Source organism: Capsicum annuum, chromosome 12 (genome assembly GCF_002878395.1).
Source record: "Capsicum annuum cultivar UCD-10X-F1 chromosome 12, UCD10Xv1.1, whole genome shotgun sequence".
In the NCBI taxonomy this organism is placed as follows: Eukaryota; Viridiplantae; Streptophyta; class Magnoliopsida; order Solanales; family Solanaceae; genus Capsicum; species Capsicum annuum.
In genome coordinates this window covers 231576459-231590090 of record NC_061122.1, presented here as the reverse complement: position 1 = coordinate 231590090, position 13632 = coordinate 231576459, and positions in this window count along the sequence as shown.

Genomic DNA, 13632 nt, shown 5'->3' with positions numbered 1-13632 from the left:
GGAGTGACTCACCGATTATCTCCTTCATCCCGGCTGCTGATATCCATGACGCATACTACAGCTGCTAATGGTTTTATCAGCATCACAATTATACACCGCATACTGTTTCCTCTGACACAATCCACTACACAACTATAGCCAACACACTCCGTTGCACACTCTTAGACGGAGGACATCTACTCATCGGAAATACAAAAAATGTTCATCCTAGCAGAACGATCACATGACTTGTCTCTATAACGGAAAAGAAAGAACAAATCTTCATTGGTTTTGTACATAGCTTAGCACCCGCTATGAACATCATATACTTTTTTTCCATCAACTCTTTATCATCCAGCAACGTATCCAGTGTGTAAAACAATTTCAAAACATGTCAAAATGCATGATTAAGGAACTAGAGATTGAAACGGTAGAAGGAAACAGTAGCCATCGATAACCTTCTTGGTTTTGCTGTCTTCGTTGATGATGTACATTTGTTCAGGAAATCTTATAAAGAACCAGCACCAGAAGCAGCAAAGCACCTAATGACTTAAGAAAGACGATTTGCTGGACAGAAGCACGATGAAGTTCAGACGACTTTGGGGCATTAAGTCGAGCAATATTGATTCTGATGTAAATATAAATAGCATGCTGAACAATGGATAAGATCCGGTGCTCAAAATTAGCGCGGCTAAGGCTTTAGATAGGTTGAAATTCCAAAGAAGGTCCCTAAGACCCCGTTATATCCTATTGACAAAACAACAACATCAACTACTACGCTGAGACCCTAAAGCAAGTCGAGGATGTAGCACAATGACTTTCCTATGTGTTCCAAGCCGGGCCTAAATGGATGAATGAAGAAGCACGCCCGGTAGAATTCAACAGCTCTTGCTATATGTCTGTCCTACTTCTTATTCTGGGGGTCATAGAATGATACGAACCGCCTACTCTTTAAAGACCTAGCATTAGTTTGTAGAAAATGAAAGCATCTATCAATTCCTCCGCTTCTGTTACCTACTTTTACTCATTTCTTCGGTATAACTCTATACAATACAAGCGTAGGAAAGGATAAACAATCAAAACCGGGCTATCACCATATATAAGCAGATGCAACAAGCTCAAACATAAAACCATTTACTGGTGTCTGGGCCAGCTTTCGCACCACAACTAAATCCGCGGTAACAGATATGAGGTAATTAGTCGAGGTGCCCGCAAGTTGGAGGACCAAACACCACAGTTATCAAAGAATGGAACATTTCATTTACAAATGTGAAATAGTTGAGCAATTTAAACATATAAAATATGTGTATATATACACATCGTTTGACAGAATCCAATAGCTTTAGCTCAAACACTGTATTTGTGTTAAAAAGATTCATTCAACATGTCGACAGAAACAATGTCGGTATATAACACATCGAAAGTCATTCAAGTGTTTGAAAACGAATATTTTTGCATAACCGTGGCGTCCTGGTCAGCTTTCATGCACCTCGACTAAATTCACGAGATACCTGCCACCTCACATTAACAACATCTATCATATAACTCTGTCCACCATGCAGTGAGCTCGTAGCGAACTACTCTTTCGCCTTTTGAAAAAAAATATATCAACCAGAAGCTTTCGACTCGACCTATAACCATGACGTCTCAAGTTCCAATCCAACATAGACAAAAACACGATTTCTTCCCTATCCGTCCTAGCCTTGGTGGATAAAGTTTGTCAGTACATGTTACCGGTGGCAGGTATCACGTGGAATTAGTCGAGGACTCGAGGTGCATGCAAGCTGGTTCGATTCGACCTATAACCATGACGTTTCAGGTTCAAATCCAACATAGACAAAAACACGATTTCTTCCCATCTGTCCTAGCCTTGGTGGACAAAGTTCGTTGGTATATGTTACCGGTGGCATATATCACATGGAGTTACTCAAGGTGCACACAAGCTGATTCGGACAACACAGTTATTATCCCAAAAACAAAAATTCGGGCATTTCATATACAAATGTGAATTAGTTGAGCAATTTAAACATATAAAATATGTATGCATACACACCCAATGCTAGTTACGAGTTCGACAGAATCCAATAGCTTTAAATCAAACACTGTATACACGAAGGACTCTAGATGACCTTCGTAACATGTATAATTTTGTTTACTAATAGTTCGTAGTAAACAATTTAAAACAAAAATCTCAACGTAACTACAGTTTAGCAACTAAATATACAAATTAGAGATTGTACATATAATACAAATTCGCTTTATAAATTTGTATATGATTTTCGAAAGTCGCTTTGTGTACAAATGCAAATGTTTAGAGATTTGTATATGAGCTTCGAAATTCGTTTTGTATGCAAATACAAACGTATAAGAGCCCCTATATGAGCCTGAAATATACAAATACAAAATAAAATGTATATTTAACAATTTAATCTCAACCTTAAGATAATTATTTTAAACATTAACTACGTCTAATAACTTATGACTCGATGTTTTCGAATAGGCCCATTAGTCATCTAAATCTTTTTTCTTTTTTTTTGGTTTATTCTTCGATGTTCGGTATCCACATCGAAGTCTAACTAATATATATTCACGTCACATAGGGCCGATTTGTTAAAAAATGATCTCTATCTCATAACTCGAATTCGAGATCTCTTAGTATGTGACTTATAAGAATTAATTAAAAAAAGTGGTACTAATTGATTGAAAAGAAAAATGTGCCATGAGTGTATATAACTAAATCTTTTTTATAAATTTATATATTTGATTTACATTACTTATAATTTTTGCTTGCAAGACAGAATCAGAGATCTTTATTAGTACTACTATCTTAAATAGGAAAATTTTAGGAACTAATTTTATCAAGAAAATAAATTAACACTCTTTAGTTCTTACTAATATATTTTCCATATTTTTCTACCGTAATTTAATTATGGTCATTCTTTTTGCAATCACTATAAAACCAATTCCCGAATTCTATTTTTGGTTTAAAAAAAAAAAAAGAGAAAAGAATATATATGTCAAATAAACCATACAAATATTTACAATTATATGTAACTTGGAGAAAAAAAGATTAAAATTGAACCCCTATATATAACAACTTACAAAAATAACTTCATAGAATAATTTTTAAAAAAATCATAAATATTTTCTTCTTGTGGTATATTCTTCACTTCCCATCTATATTTAGCAAGTAAAAATTTTCCTTCGATTTACCATTCATTCAAAGTCACCAAAAATAAATAAAATTACCTCATAACTTATTCGATTTCGTAAATAACTTTTACACCAGGACATCCGATATGACAAAAATTTTCGTCAAAGTTTAAATACATTTCAGACCATTTTCCCCAAATAACTATAAAACCAATTCTCGAATTCTATTTTTGGTATAAAAAAAAGAGAGAGAAAAGATTATATATGTCAAATAAACCATACAAATATTTACAATTATATGGAACTTGGAAAAAAGATTCAAATTTAACCCAAATCTCGAATTTATTGTTTACCATATGTATGTAACAAACTCACAAAATAACTCCATAAAATAATAAAATTATAAATATTCTACTTTTGGTAATTCTTCACTTCCCATCTATATTTAGCAAGTAAAAATTTTCTCTTTATTTACTATTCATTCAACATTACCAAAAATAAATAAAATTACCTTATAGTAACTTATTCTATTTCATAAATCCCGAATTTATATTTTACCATATGTAACAACTCACAAAATAAAACCATAAAATAATAAAATTACAAATACTCTACTTCTGTTAATTCTTCACTTTCCATCTATATTTAACAAGTAAAAATTTTCTCTTTATTTACCATTCATTCAACATTACCAAAAACAAATAAAAATTGAGTTTAAGTTTGGTGCACCGTCGGTTTATCTTTTTCTTACACCATCAGGTGACTTTTACCTGTTGTAGCAGGTCATCCATGTCTGCTACAACAGGTAAAAGTCAGTTGATGGTCTAAAAAAAAAGATACACCGACTGTGCACCAAACTTAAATTCATAAAAATTACCTTATAATAACCTATTCAATTTCATAAATATTTTTTACACCATCAGATCACCTCGACCTATATATAGTCCCATGCACATCTCCTCCAACACACACACACACACACAACTATTCAATATTCTTGTGTATATCATCACCACAAGAATATAATATTTTCCCGACCCCTAAACTCTGAACCCTGAATTATCAGGGACCATGGATGAAGGCTTGTTTTTCGTCGGTGGGTTCGGAATTTTATTTCTCTTTGCGGTTATTATAAAGTGGATGAATTCACCACCAACAGCAGTAGCAGCAGCAGCACAAAGTTCAAATAATATGACATTATTTTGTATTGCAGTATTTGTTATTGTTATGTTTTTATCTTTTGCTAAAATACCACAAGGTGAAGATAAAAAAATGGAAAATTAGTTTGGTTAATTTCTCTTTAGTAATAAATAAGTTTAGTTAATTTTGATACGTTAGAGAAAAATTAGTTTTTTTTTTTCTTTTTAGTTTGAAGTTTGTTTTAGTTAATTTATGATCTGCATGCATGCAGATTAGTATTGGTGATGGAATATTTTGTCTTAGTTTTTTTTTAAATGGAATAAAGTTTAATTTTTTTTTGTTTTTATAATTAGTTTATGCACTTGTTAATGTTATGTTTATTTATATTACATTTTTTTCGTTATTTATACTATGTTTCGAGAGTCAAATCTTTTGATTTTGATTGTCTATTCTCACATGGAATCCTTAAGTTTTTTGAGATTAAGAAAAATTGGTAACTGTTCAACGAGGAATATGATCTAAGTCACAATTATTAACAACTCAAAATAATTAAAAGATATAAAAAATCACGATCAAAGATAAATCTCGAAATATGAAATATATTACATGAATTGATACAAAGGAACTCGTATATATATTATTTATGTAGCCAAGTTATATTGGATATAGCAGAGGTGGATTTTAACACATTTAATATATGAGTTTACGTGAATCTTAATTAGTATATTTTATTTATAAATATTTAATTTGAACCTATAGTCAAAGCAAATTCATAATTTAAAGTTTATGAATTTTCAGTAAAAATTTATTAAAAGGGGAAACGAACCCCCACCAAGGAACGCAATAAAGCTTAAGTTGTTCTACTATTTTTTACGTTGGACTCCAGCGATGGCGGAGCTAGCATTTTTACCGAGGGGTTTTTGTGAAGAAGTAAACATACAAATAAATTAACGGGGTTCAATTATATCTACTACTATAAACCAAAAAAGTAATTTTAACCATATATATTAATAGTGTTTTTTTCCGCCAAAGAAGGTTCGGATGAACCCAACATGAATAGTTTTTATATATTTAATTAATTTCTCAATAAAAATATTACTCTGTTCTTGTGAACCCGCACCCAATACCTAGATCCGCCCAGTGGCGTAGGCAGAATTTTCACTAAAGGGGTTCATTAGTAAACATACGAACTAACCGAAGGAGGTTCAACATCTACTATATATACATAAAAAATAATTTTAATTATGTATATATATAGCATAATTTTTCGACGAAGGGGGTTCGTCCGAACCCCCTACTTGAAAGCTCTGCCCCTGGATCCACCCCTGATAACCTCCTATTTTAAGTTGCAATTTTTTCTCATATCAATATTTTTCTTCAAAAAAAAAAACTACAATTTAAAATGTTGGTCAAATTAGTTTGAATCATTTGACGCTGAAAAAAAGAAAATTACAACAACTAAAAAGAAACGAATATAGTATATAATAACTCATTAAAATAACATAAAACAATTGTAATATAAGTTATACGTATAATAATTTTCTTTATTTTGGTAATTCTCCACTATACTTCCCAACTCCCATCTACAATTCTGCATTTGTTAAACTCTCGATTTACCATTTATTCAACGTTACCAAAAATAAATAAACATTGCCTTGTAACATATTCGATTTTATAAATATTTTTTACACCATCAGTACACCCCGACTACTCTAACCTCCTCTTATATATATATACTCCCATGCACAACTCCTCCAACACACAAAACACAATTCAACATTCTTGTTTTCCATCACCAAAACTATTTTTCGACCCTGAACCCTGAATCTTGAACCCTGAACGCTCGCTCTGAAGCCATGGGCGATGTATCATTGTTTTTCGTGTGCGCGTTCAGGTTGTGTGTGTTGTTAGTTGCTATTATCAAATGGATATTTGCAACACCAGCAGTTGCAGCTGTTGCAGTAGGCTCAACAACAAGCTCAATGCCAATACTTTTATTAGGTTTACTTATTATTATTCTTATTACTTTTTGTTGCTAAATTTTAATTTAGATTGTAATAATCAGTTTATTTTTGAGATCTTATAGAGAGCAAAATTAGGTAGTTTTTTTAATTTTTTTTTTGAAAGAGATTGTTTAGTTAGTTAATTTAGCTGCAAGCATGCAGACTATATAGTATTGGTGTTGGATTATTTCTCTTATTCTCTTCTCAAATAATGAAGTAATTTTTTTTTGGTATTTAGTTAATGCATTTGTTGTTATGTTTAGAGTAAATACCTAATTACCCACTGATGTTGGCCGAGATTTTCAAAAAGACACCTAAACTTTGAATTCGATCCGTTACCCCACGATTCTTACTTAATTCGTTGCAAACACACCATTTTTCGCTGAATCTCAGTCACAACAAGGAGAGTGAAATACGCACGCCAATCAGGTGCTGCCACATGTCAAATACGATTAATTTATATTTTTTTTTATTTTTTAATAAAATTTTACTTTTTATTTAATTTAACACCCCACCCCCTCTTCCCCCACCCCGCCCCATCCCATCCAGCAACTCCCCCTAGCAGCTCTCCTCCACTCCCCCCCCCCGTCCAACACCCCCACCCCCCGTCCACCCCCCGCCCCCCCCCCCCCACCCCCCCCCCCCCCCGTCATCATTCTCTCTCCCCGTCCATTTTTTTTTCAAATCAATTCAAAAATTATGATTGAATTAAGAGTTTTAAAAATAGTTAAATGATATGATTTAACTGAAAAATTGAGCTTTAATGATATGATTTAAAAAAAAAAAAAAAAAACTTCAATGGAGAAGCTTTAATGGTGACATTGTGTTGAAGAGCTTTAATGGTGTTGAAGAAGAAATGGTGGGTAGTTAAATGATATGATTTAGTTATAAAAGGGAGCTTTAATGAATGATTTAGAAAAAAAAAAGCTTCAATGGAAGCTTTTTTCTTTTTGCTAAATAAATTTTATTTATTACCAAGTAAGCAGTACAAAGCAGAATTACTCCATACTGGACATTTCCCAATATGCAGTAGCCACATTCTTCCAGCTACCTAGCTACTTTGCTACACAAGTTCAAACTATCATGCTACCAGGCCTTCTAGATACAAGGGTAGTAGTTAACTCTAAGCAGTGCATTTTGCATTCTGGGTTCTCTGCTGCCCCTCGCATGAAGGTCTTGGATAACCATCCTCACAAGTACCTTAAGCTCCCTAGATTTTGCCTGGAAAATTCTCAGGTTCCTTTCCTGCCAAATGACATAAACACAGGCAGCTAAACTTGCTCTATAGAGCATAGCCTGCGGTTGTTTGCCTCTACAATGATTTATCACCCACGTTACTTCCTCCTCCCATTTAGCAGGGGACCTTCCCACTCCTTTCCATAAAAGAACCAGGTTCTATAGGTGCGCAGAGAAAGTACATTGAAAAAATAAATGACTAATACTTTCAGGATCACTTCCACATAACACACACATCTCATCTTCAATACATCCCCACTTTACTAGTCTATCTTTGGTTAGTAATTTACCAAGCAATCCCAAATAAAGGATGAAAATCCATTTAGGACAAGCTGTAGTATTGCATATCAATCTCCTCCACTCCACCTTTTGATATTCTCCTCTTAGCTTCTGATATAGACTCTTTATCGAAAATCTCTCAATCTATTGCACTGCTAGCTCAGTCCATCCAGCTGCTTCAAAGGTTTTAGTTGCCTGCATTATTTTCCTCACAAGCCACGATGCCTGAGGAGCTTGAACCCCCCATGTTGTTCCCTGTTTCCCATAATATAAGTGAACTCACTTCACCCATAATCTATCTTTCTTCTTGCATAAGTTCCATAGAAGTTTGTTGATTGCTGCTCTATTCCATGTCTGAATATCACGAAAGTTCAGACCCCCTGCTGCATAAGGCCTACATAACTGTTCCCAAGCAACCAGAGCTTTTTTAGATATGTCAACTCTTCCAGACCACAAAAAGTTTCTGCATAAAGCTTCAATACACTCAACAACTTTTTTGGGCATAATGAATATCTGAGACCAGAACACTTGGACAAAGAATAATACACTTTTGATGAGTCTCTGCCAGCATAGGATAGTAATCAAGAAGTCCAACTCACAATTTTCCCCATAATCTTGTCAATTAAAGGTTGGTATTGTAGGATAGACACTTTTTTGGTACTTAGTGGCACTCCTAAGTACCTAAAAGGTAAACTACTCTGTACAAATTTAAGACTCTGTAATACCTCTGTCTGAACCTCTCTTGGGACTCCACCAGAATATATGGAGCTCTTCTCATTGTTTACAACCAATCCTGATATTTGTGAGAACTCCATGAATACTCCATATAATAATCTGACTGATAACGCATCTCCTCTGCTGAATAGTAGTAAATCATCTGCAAATCTTAATTGGATAATTTGAAGTCTCTCACATTTTAGGTGGTAATTAAAATCAGGACTACCCCTCAGTTTCTTCAGCAGCCTAGATAGATATTTCATTGTCAACACAAACAGGTATGGGGATAATGGATCCCCCTGTCTCAATCTTTTCTTGGCAGAAAAAGGAACACTGGGACGACCATTTATCAGGATGGAATATGATACAGTACTAATACACTGATGGGAATTGCAGTAGCTCTAAAACCTGTCTCAGGTACCCCCATTCAACCGAGTCATAAGCTTTCTTCATATCTACTTTTAACATACATCTTGGGGAAATCTGTTTTCTACCATAGCCTTTGACTAATTTATTGCTCAGTATAATATTATCATTTATCAGTCTTCCAGGTACAAAAGCAGATTGATTTTGGTCTACTAAATCATTCATAACCCCTGTAGTCTATTTGTAAGAATCTTAGCAATAATTTTATAGAGCAAAGTACAGCAAGAGATAGGTCTATATTCAGTTATTCTTGATAGTCTAGCTGTTTTTGGCACTAAGGTCACAATAGTACAATTTATGACTTTGTACATTCTACCTAAGTTGAAGAACTCCAGGACTGCATCTGTGATCTCTTTCCCCACGATGTGCCATGACTGCTTGAAGAACAGGGCATTGAATCCATCACATCCTAGTGCTTTATCATCCCTTATCCCCTGCAGAGCATCCCTAACTTCTTGTCGTAATACAGGCTCAACTAAATGAAGTTGTTGAGCTCTATTTAGAGTTGGACCATTCCTCATAACCACTGGATTCACAGCAGGTAAACTATTAGCACTAGTTCCCAATAGTTGTTTATAGAAATTCAGGATCTCTCTTTCTATGTCACATCTCTTAGTCACCACCACTCCTTCGTTTGTATTCAGACTTGTAATACCATTCTGAGCATATCTATTCTTTAAGCAAGCGTGAAAATAAGCTGTATTACCATCCCCAAGTTGTAGCCATTGGACCTTGGACTTCTACTTGGCAATACTCTTTTCCACCAAAATCCACTTCTCTAGTTTAATTTGAGTTCTTTCTCTTCTTCTACACTACTCATCGGTTGTCCAGGTTGCTTCATAGTGCTTTGTAAATCTATCAGCTTCTGTCTACACTCTTTGATTTTGTCGTCCACTCCTCTAAACTCAGTATTATGCAGGTTCTTTAGTGCCTGCTTCAAAGTTTGTAACTTCTTTCATACCCCTGCCATACTACCTTTAATGTTGCTCCTCCCCCGAGCTGTTGCAACCACATCATGAAATTTCTCATATTTGACAAGGTGATTCAGGAACCTAAATGGTTTAGGTCTCTTTTATTCCTCTTTTGCAAGTAAAAGACTCAAGGGTGAGTGGTCAGAGCATCCCGGGTCCATTACCATCACCTCAACTATTGGCATATCAAACATCCATTTTGCATTTACCAATGCCCAATCAATCCTACTGTACGTATGCCTATTAGACCATGTGTATTCCCTACCATTATGCTTTAAAATATTCATGCCAGTGTCTTCAATGAATATGCTGAAATCTTTGATTTCAGCCTCATGGAACTGCGCCCCAATCATTCTATTCTCCTCCCTATATATTGCATTAAAATCCCCCATAGCAACCCAAGCTGCACTATTACCAGCATGTATCTGTCTTAAGTCAGTCCATAAATGTTTTCTAGTTTCAACTGAGTTCAGCCCATATATAGCAGTAAATAAAAACTTGTAGTTCACTGCCCGAAACTGTATTGCCACATGAATATATTGCTCTTGACTCACCACCAAACTATAATCTACAATTTAAGGATCCCAGATGATCCAAATTCTTCCTTTGTTACTGGATACATAGTTATCTAGACAAATCCACCCAGGAGCTATTTTATTAACTACTCTTCTAGCATGGTGAGCTTTAATCTTGTGTTCAAGTAGAGCTAGAACACTAATTTTATTTTGCCTGATAAACAAACCTACCTCTTTTTGCTTGTAAACTTTATTCAAACCCCTAATATTCCAAGTAGCTAGTGTCATCTGCGCACAGGTATTGTAGTATTCTTATCCCTACCCTTCTTCCCCTCCAAACCACATCTATTATGCCCTCCTTCAAATCTAGTATCATGCTGATGTAGGGTATTAAACACATTGACTAAAGTGATCTGAGTTTCAGCTTCTACCTGTTTTTGCACCCTTTTTACTGTTGAATTTCCACTTACCTCTGTCCATTCTTTTCCACTCAATGGCCCATTTCCATCATCTACAACCTTTTCTTGATTCAGAGGCTTTGTATTTTGACCTCCCATTACTGTGGCATCTGGAGTTTTAGTGTCGCTGGGTCCCGGACCATCTATAGCTTTCCCCTTACCTCTGACCTTTGGTGCATCCTCGGTCTCTTGTCCTTGTTTGGTGTGCCATACTACCTTCTGTATCCCCGACTTAAGACGGCAGTGACGGCTAGGGTGAACTAACGTGTGCCGCCAGTATGGCGCGAGGGAGAGGGAAGAAAACCATGAATACTAATGGCGGGAAGACGATACAGCAGAACATGAAGGGGACTAAGGAGAATACGGGAGATACACCGAAGACGGAACAATGGCCAGAACTACCAAGGCATAAAACCCCAGATGCAACGGAGACGAGCATGATAAACAAAGCTAAATTTGGGAATAAAGGAGTGCAAAACCTAGAGAAGCCTAGTGGGAGTTCATGTGTAGAGGTGATATCAAGTACGGATGACCCAGTGATAGAATCGAAGAAACAATGGAAGAACCTATTTCAGAGCAATCGCCTAGTAGCTCAAGGTATGACTCTGGACTTTGTGGCACTAACCATCAAAAATGGGGAGACAGTTGTGGAGCTATGCAAAGCTGAGGTGGAATCTGAAACAAATAAATGGAAGCTAGCACTAATTTTGTATGTGGTAGGTGTAAACCCAACGATTGCGGCAGTGGAAAGATACATAGCATTGAATTGGAACTACATAGCGAAACCAAAGGTATACTATCATAATGATGGGTATTTTTTGGTAAAGTTTGGGAGCGCGGAGGACCGAGATGAGGTTATGTATGCAGGGCCGCATATGATGAATAATAAGGCCATCATTGTTAAGGCATGGGAACTTGAGTTTGATCTAAGTAAAGAAGTTCTGCAAACCATTCCAATGTGGGTTAAATTCTCAAATCTCCCTCTTAATTGTTGGGGGATGCAGTCTCTTAGCCGAATTGGAAGTGGAGTAGGGGTTCCTTTGTATGCTGATGCTTGTACTACAGCGGTTGATCGTATCTCATATGCACATGTACTGGTGGAGATGGATATAACGAAGGACTTTCCCAAGGAAATAAAGGTCGAGAACCCTACTGGTAGAATATTTGGTCAACCAATTGAGTATGAGTGGGTGCCATTATACTACCCAACGTGTTTAAATGTAGGGCACAAATGTCAGGTAAAAGAGGATTTGAAAGCTTTAATGGTGAATTGAGTTGAAGAAGAAAGAGTGGAGGGGGGAGAGGGGGAATAATTTTAAAAAATAAATAAATATTATTTTTAAAAAATATATATATAAATTATATATTAAATTATTTTATACGTGACAGCTTTTAATTGATCAAAAAAGTCAAATTCAAGCCCTTTCACGCACCTATGGCGTATGTATACACGCAGAGGGTCAAAATGGTGTGTTTGCAGCGAAATAAAGAAGCATCGTGGGGTAATAGGTCGAAGTTAAAATTTAGGTGTCTTTTTGCAAATCTCGGACAAGATCAGGGGGTAATTATGTATTTACTCTTATATTTATATATATTTTTTGTTTGGTTATGTGGGTGTTTTGTTTCTTTTAATGGAAAAAGAATATAAATATACGCCTTAATTGTTTTATTTATACAAATCTCCACCTTTACAAAAATAATTACAAAAATTTTAGTAACTATTTATGTATCTTCGTTGGATGTATCGGAAGCTAATTATGTATCTTGACATATATCCAAAATCAGAACGAGAGTTAATTATGTATCTTTACAAAAAAATAAAATGTATCTTCATCGAATGTATTATGTATCTCGACAGACTCAAAATCAGAAAAATGTATTGGGAGCTAATAGGTATCTTTCTATAGATATTTGAACCTAGTTAGAGGCGGATTGATGATCATCATTTAAAGTTTGTGAGTTCCCAACGATCGCAATTTTTATTTTAAAAAGCTCAACGTGATGATGGAAACAAAGCTCAAGTAGATTTCATTTTTGTAATTTCTGGACCAAGAGATTATGATTCCTAACACATAATATTCGGACTCTTCAGAATGTCACCAGATGCCTGTCGAATCCTCTAAAAGTAAAACATTTTTGGAGAATCCGACACTAACCCTTTTGCTTGGACTCTGCAAAATGTCGGTAGTTGCATGTTTGAATCCTCCGAAAGTAATGCAATTTTGGAGAATCCAACACTAACCATTTTTGTTGCGTTCATAAATGTGAGTAGTTGGGCTAGTGGCATGTCGGATCCTCTAAAAGTAATGCATTGTTTGATACCATAACACTATCCTTGTTGCTTCGGCGACTCTTCAAAATGTGAGTAGTTGGCTAGTTGCATGTCGGATCCTCCAAAAGTAATGCACTTTTTTGGAGAATCCAACACTGCTCCTGTCGCTTGGACTCTTCAACATGTGAGTGGTTGCATGTCGGATTCTCTAAAAGTAATTGCATTGTTTGATAATATAACACGATCCTTGTTGCTTCGACGACTCTTCAAAATGTGAGCAGCTGGCTGGTTGCATGTCGGATCCTCCAAAAGTAGTGCATATTGTTTGATAATGTAACAGTATCCTTGTCGCTTCGACGACTCTTCAAAATGTTAGTTGGCTAGTTGCATGTCGGAGCCTCTAAAGTAAAGCATTTTTTTTTTTGGAGAATCCGACACTACTCCGGTTGCTTGGACTCTTCAACATGTTAGTTGCACGTCGAA